This window comes from Camelina sativa, unplaced genomic scaffold, assembly GCF_000633955.1.
Source record: "Camelina sativa cultivar DH55 unplaced genomic scaffold, Cs unpScaffold00549, whole genome shotgun sequence".
Lineage (NCBI taxonomy): Eukaryota > Viridiplantae > Streptophyta > Magnoliopsida > Brassicales > Brassicaceae > Camelina > Camelina sativa.
This window is the reverse complement of record NW_010921726.1, coordinates 102,900-109,814: the sequence shown is the minus strand read 5'-3', so window position 1 is coordinate 109,814 and position 6,915 is coordinate 102,900. Positions and strand designations below refer to the sequence as shown.

At 35.9% G+C, this 6,915-nt stretch overlaps 2 pseudogenes; both read left to right on the top strand.

The window, feature by feature from the left end:
• Positions 1–223: 223 nt before the first annotated feature.
• On the top strand, positions 224–1,759 carry LOC109131570 (annotated as a pseudogene).
• Positions 1,760–2,750: 991 nt separating this feature from the next.
• On the top strand, positions 2,751–4,683 carry LOC104773461 (annotated as a pseudogene).
• The last annotated feature ends 2,232 nt before the right edge of the window (positions 4,684–6,915 follow it).

The following is a 6,915-nucleotide window of genomic DNA, read 5'->3' as shown; positions in this document are numbered from 1 at the left end:
TAAAAAAAAAAAAAAAAAAAAAAATCTTAAATACAATAGAAAATTAACAAGGGCATGGAAACGTCAATTAAACAAGTTAGAGTCGGTTATTGACAAACAAAAAAAAACAAGTTAGAGTCGGCGAAATTACCGACGGGTAGTGATTACATACCGCCGGCTTAAAACACGGTAGGTTCTTCCTTCTTCATCTATTTCTGCTGTCTAAGAGAATTTAAGAAAACAAATGGCTGGTAGAGGGAAGCAAAACAGGCTCGTTCCAAAGCGTTTAGTAGTGATAGATTGAAGGAAGATAGGATAAGCCAATTACCTGATCCGTTGATATGTCACGTTCTTTCTCATCTTTCCATAAAATAAGCTGTTTCCACAAGCGTTTTACCCCCCAGATGGAATTGTTCCTCGTTTGGAATTGGAATTTTGGGAAATCCCGAATTACTATGATTTTAGGAGTTTTGGTGACAAGTTTTTCGATTCCAGTAAGGTTTCATGGATAAACAAGTTCAAGTTAGTTGTTGATGATGTCTCTTATCTCACATTATGGATTGATGCTACAGTTAAGCGTAAGATCCAACATCTAGATCTTTATTGTTCTCCAGAAACTTTGTTTGAGATGCCCCTAAGCTTTTTTACCTGTGAGTCACTAGTCTATTTAAAACTCTCTCATGTAACCTTGTATGATCGTGCCCAGTTTGTTTCCTTCCCCTGTCTGAAGACTATGCGTTTAACATATATCTCCTTTACCAATGAGGCCGCTTTTGAAAGACTTGTCTCTTGCTGTTCTGTCTTGGAAGAGTTATTGGTTGAAGGATATGCGTCTAGTAGTGCAAAAGTCTTTCGGGTGCTCTCTCAGTCGTTGAAGAAGCTCAGTATCAACATAAGCAATGGATATTCCCACCAGGTTTTTGGTTCAGGATTTGTGATTGATGCTCCTCGGCTATGTTTTCTGAGCATCAAGGATATAGTCTCAGAGAGCTTTATGATAAACAATATGGATTCCAATGCCAAGGTGGATATCTCTCTCCCCTTTGGTTTGGATGTTTTTGATGAAGCAAGCATTTCATCGCGGAGAAGTAGTATCGGCAGTTTTCTCCACGGGATTTCGAATATTAGGGACATGACTTTGTGTAGAGACACTTTCAAGGTATATATGACAGTTCCTGTTTATGACGTATTACATTTTTTTTTTTATCATGAAAGCTTCTGACTTGCATTATTTTTACTTTTTGGTTTCAGCTAATCTGTCAATACTCGAGAATAGAACTGCTGTCTCAGTTTAGTTACATGTCCAGCGTGCATGTTACTTTTCATCTATCTGATATTAAACGATGATTACCAACCTTTCTTGAGAGCTGCTCAAACTTGAATCCCTTGTCTTGGTGAGGATCTGCTTAAGCCTAGCTTTTTCTTATTGTCTGTGAAAGGTGTTGCTTATCTTCTCATTACCTTTTCTCTTTCTTTTTTTTCCCCATCAGGTATGGAATACTAACTCTAAGAAGATGTATTATCCTACGAGCTGTTTCGATTCAAATGTTCGTCTGTGCCAGAGTGTTTGTTATCATCGCTTGAGTTTATTGATATCAAAACCACCATCTCGGGACATTTGGCAGAACTGGATCTAGTAAGGTACTTCCTAGAGAATTCAACAATCCTCAAGAAACTGACTCTACGATTGAATCATTTTGGTACAGATGAAAAGTACATGGTCAAGAATTTCTTGAAAACCCCAAGACGCTCTGTCACATGCAAAGTCGTCATATATTGATATGTAAGAACATGTGAAGCTTAAGCTCTTACCTTACAAGAGATGCAGGTGTAGGTTTTTGTTTAGAATCGGTTGGTCTCTTTGTTTTCGCTAGCCAGCTATAAGCCTATAAGTTACTTGTTCATCTGTAGAGACTATTAAGGTTGCCAACATATATCTAAGGAACGTTGTTTATTATCAAGTTAATCGATGCTTTACTCAATTGGTTTGTTTGTTTATTTTTTAAAACAATATTTCATGGTATCTATACTACTATTAAGTAGGAGTACTCATATGGAAGATGGTGTCTAACCTTGGTAACTCGTATATCTTTTGTCTCTCGAGAATATACGAGTGCCTCAGTGTTTGCTATATGAGGAAATGCCAATTGAGGAGATGAATAAGTCGGTTTTTCAACTGTGCCTCAATGTTTGCTATCGTATCTCGGATTTGTTTGTTGATTTCAAAATGAAAGTCTCAGGACTTGATACAAAAATAGAGCTAGTTAGGTACCTTTTCAAGTTTTCATTATGATGCAATTCAGTTTCAAGATGACTTGGTAAAGAAACTACTCAAAATTACAAGACGCTCTACCAAATGAATGTAAAGTAGTCTTTGCTTTGATTAGCAAAAAGTAGAGAGAACATAGTGAGGTTTCAGTGCTTTTATGTAAAAACAAAAGTGAATATGCATTGTAGTTTCATGGTTGGTATGGCATTGGTCGATGTAGGTGTAGGCTTTTCGAAAGGGAAAGGTACTTCGTTGGATTCTCTCAGTTGAGTTTATAGGATCCTGAACAAATTTGGGTATTCGGCTTAAGTCCAAATGGAGGTTTGGTTGTTACTTGGTTGTTACTTGGTTGGTTAGTTATATTCCGAAATGCTTTGCATTGGACCAATTTATTCGTGCTTTATTGGTCCAGACCGGAAAAAACCAAGTTGGTCCAATTTAATTGTACTATTTCTAGTTACAATTATGTTAGAAGCCAAAGTAAACCTCACGAACACAGCACACCGTTTCATCAAACCCAACGAAAGAGATAAACGGCAAGGTGTTTGCTTTATTGAAAATTGTGTCAAAGGAGTCGCAAAGGCGAGATTCAAGCATTTGGATCGGTCTAAAGGCATTTGGATCGATGGTACTCGCTATTCTTACAGCGTTCTAAAAGGCTTTAGGGTTCGGGGAGGGTTTGATCTCATCTGCCGTGCTAATTAAACTCCATTCCGGTACGATATCAGTCTTCTTATACTGTTGCTTGATTCTAGTCATCATCAAAAAGCCCTAACCTAATAAGCCCTCGCATGTCATTTTTAGTTATGAGAATCTATCTGTGTCGGAAAATTTTTATTCGGTATCTCGTAACTGATTCGAATTTTACATGGTTTGGTTGTTTCTGTAATGCAGATTAGTTGCGTGAAGAAAAAAAAGATAAATAATGGGTAGAAAAAAGAAAACCAAAATTTGTGACGAAGCCTCACATAAGGAGGAGGAAGATAGGATAAGCCAGTTACCGGAGTCTTTGATATCTGAAATACTTTATCATCTCTCTACTAAAGATGCGGTCAGAACAAGCCTTTTGTCTACCAAATGGAGAAATCTTTGGCAATCTGTTCCTGGATTCGACTTAGACTCTGCTAGATTCTCGAAATTTGATGACTGCGTGAGTTTCGTTGAGAGGTTTTTTGATTCCCACAGGGAGTCATGGATACGCAAACTCCGCTTAAGTATGCATGATCCTTATGGTACTTCTGATCTCACCTCATTGGTACACTTACGAATCTGTTGCGCTTTCTTGCCTTATCCCAACTTCGTTTCCTTACCTTGTCTAAAGATCATCCATCTAGAATATGTTAGATATTCCAGGGAGTCCACTTTGGAGAAACTTATCTCAGGCTCCCCAGTTCTCGAAGATTTAACGTTCAGTAGATTTTCAACATATAATGCAGAGGTGCTACAAGTGCGCTCTCAGACGCTAAAGAGAATCTCGACACAGATCATTTTGGAGTGGTGATTGATGCTCCTCTACTCCAGTCGTTTAAGACGACGATGTGGTCAACAAAGAACTTTGAGATCATCAATTTGGGCTTCTTTACCAAATTAGATATTCATGTTCTCTCTTTAACCCATGTGAGTAGTAGCTTCATTCATGACATCCTCACCGATATATCCAGGGTCAAGGATCTAGTTATTAGTGATGTTTTCTGGAAGGTATACTTATCTCAACTTTTGAGCATATATATATAAGAATATTTGTTTCAAGAAAATCTAGTGCGCTCACCATAACTGTTTTTACGTGTTTACTTCTATTGCCAGGATATTTTTCTATACTCGAAACCGGGACCGTTGCTTCAGTTTCGAGACCTATCCCGCTTGAATGCTAGATTTTCTAACTCTGATATTGAATTTTTGCCACTCATTCTTGAGAGCTGCCCTAAACTAGAATCTCTCACATTGGTAATGATATATAAAGCTCTGATGTACGCTACCCTTATAGTCTCTGAAAGCTTTTTTTTTTTTGTATCACTCTACTCAATTTCGTTTCCTCTGTTTCTGTAGGAATTGGTCAAGGACCTATCCATAGATCCTAAGGTGATGTTTTCAACAACAGTGCCTCAGTGTTTGGTAACATCGCTCAAGTTTGTGGAACTGAAACGTTCGATCCTAGGTTATGAGGGAGAAATAGAGCTAATAAGATACTTGCTGAAGAATTCAACAATCCTGGAGAAATTAAGGCTCAATGTTTACTACTCGAAAAAGGCAATGTGTGACTTCCTTAAAGAAATCGTTGCAATGCCAAGGGGATCTACCGCTTGTGAAGTCCTTGTTCTTTAAATTAGTAAATGAGATTGTTGAACATTTCGTTTGAGGTTAAGTTTGTGATCATTAAAATGTTGATTTCTTGAGGATATTTGGCTTTGAGCCACAAGTAAATTGCAGTTAGCTCATCATGTTATTACTTGGTGGTTTCTGATCCCCAATCACAGGTACAGAGCCTTGCGAGCTAAGCTACTAAAACAGAGCATTGGTTACTTGGTGGTTTCGGATCTTCTTCTTCTTCTTCCTTCACTGAAACAGAGCATTGATTAGCTTCAATCTTTTTTGCATTTTCCAAATTTTTTTATTGTTTCTTTACAGATTTGGTTGTGGGAACAAGAAAACAGATGGCTTGTTCCAAAGGATTGAACAGGGATTGAAGAAAGATAGGATATCCTGGTAACAGAAGTAAACACGTAATACCAAACGCTTGTCTTAACCAGATGGGTACCTGTGATACACTAGTGTACTTAGAACTCAGTGGGATTAACTTGGATGGTGTCGAGGTCTCATACTAAGGAATGGTTGGATGGTCAGTCACTCATGAATTCGTCCCTAACGAACGATCGGCTCATGTTTGAGCATGATGAATCACTTCATGCGTTTCCAATTTTGAGAGACTTGTCTCTTGCTGTCCTGTCCTGTCTTGGAAAAGTTAAAGATTTACGGATGTGTGTCTAGTAATGCAAAATTATTTCGGGTGATCTCTCGGTCACTGAAGAAGGCTCAAGATAAAAAATAGGCAAAGATATTGGTTCTCCTAGGCTATGTCTATGTTTTGATCATCAAAGGATAGATTATCAGAGAGCTTTGTGATAAACAATATGGATTCCAATGCCAAAGTGATATCTCTCGCTCCTTTAATTTGGATGTTTTTGATGAAGCAAGCATTTCATGCTTTGTGATAAACAAACTTACTAGATATTAAACGAACTTAATTACGAACTTGTAATTAAGTACTTTTGGATTACGAAATCAGTCTCTGCAGTTTCAAACTTTTTGGATTAGTAAGCATTAGTTCTCATTACGAAATCAGTCTCTGCGTTGTAAGAAGAAGAAAGATCCAAAGGTCCTGTTTTCAACAGTGCCTCGATGTTTGGTATCATCGCTCATGTGGTGTGGAAATGAAACGGTCGATCTCAGGGTATAAAGGTGAGATAGAGCTAGTAAGATACTTGCTGAATAATTCACCAACCATGGAGAAGTTAAGGCTTGATATAATACTATACGAGAAAGGCAAAGAGTGCCTTCCTTGATGATAGGAGGCTGTATTAGGCGTTGAGGGACATGTAAAATTTGCAGTTAAAGTCCTCATGTTACTTGGTGGTTTCTGCTCATGATCACCAATGACCAACTTTATATTCGAATATGATGGACTTCAACAACTTACTCAAGCACTAATTGGTAGAAACAGTGCCAGAAGTTGGATTCTATTGCCAAGTTAGATATCATCAGAGGCAGGTAAGGGAAATGATCATACAGAAAAAAATTGAATCCAAACTGAAAAAAAGGGACTATAACATTGAAAATAAGATTTAAAGTTGTAAAAACTAAAGCTTCACTCATATTACAACATAATAAAATAACATATATCATTTTCAAAATTAGATATATAGTTTTTGGACAGTTGTTATTTTGGAAAACGAATTATGATATTAATATACAAGTACAGTAGAACCTCTATAAATTAATACTCTTTAAATTAATACTCGCTATAAATTAATAAATTTTTCTGGTCCCGAGTTGGACCGGTGTAAAAAATGACACATTTCGATAAATTAATAAGATAATATTTTTTTTGGAAATCCTATGTAAAAATATAGTCCCATCAATATCATAAATTAATAATCTGATAATATTAAATATATATATATATATATATCTAAAAAAATCTAGTGAAATACTGAAATATAACTCTATTGTTGTGTGTATATTCATGAATTTGCATTCTTATTGGAATTCATCTCTAATATCTTTCATTGTCGTCTTCTCAAATTGCATCCAAAAATTATGAAGAGTTCTAAATGCGATAATTGCTTCTTTATATGTAATTGGTTCTAAAATTACCGCAATATCTTATTCGACTTCATCATTACTATGAATGATACTAGTAGAAATTTCTTCTAAACTCTACACTTCTAACATCTATCATTTTCACCTAAACTCTAAACTTAGCAATTACAATAGACAAGATTATAGATTAAGAAAATTCTTTAAAAATAAGAATGATAACAAAAGTATCTTATTTCGTAATACATAATTTTCAAAATTATGAAAATTAAAAATATCTACATAAATTAATATTTTATTAATTTATCGATAAATTAAAATCTCTTTAAATTAATAAAATTTCATGGTCCCGA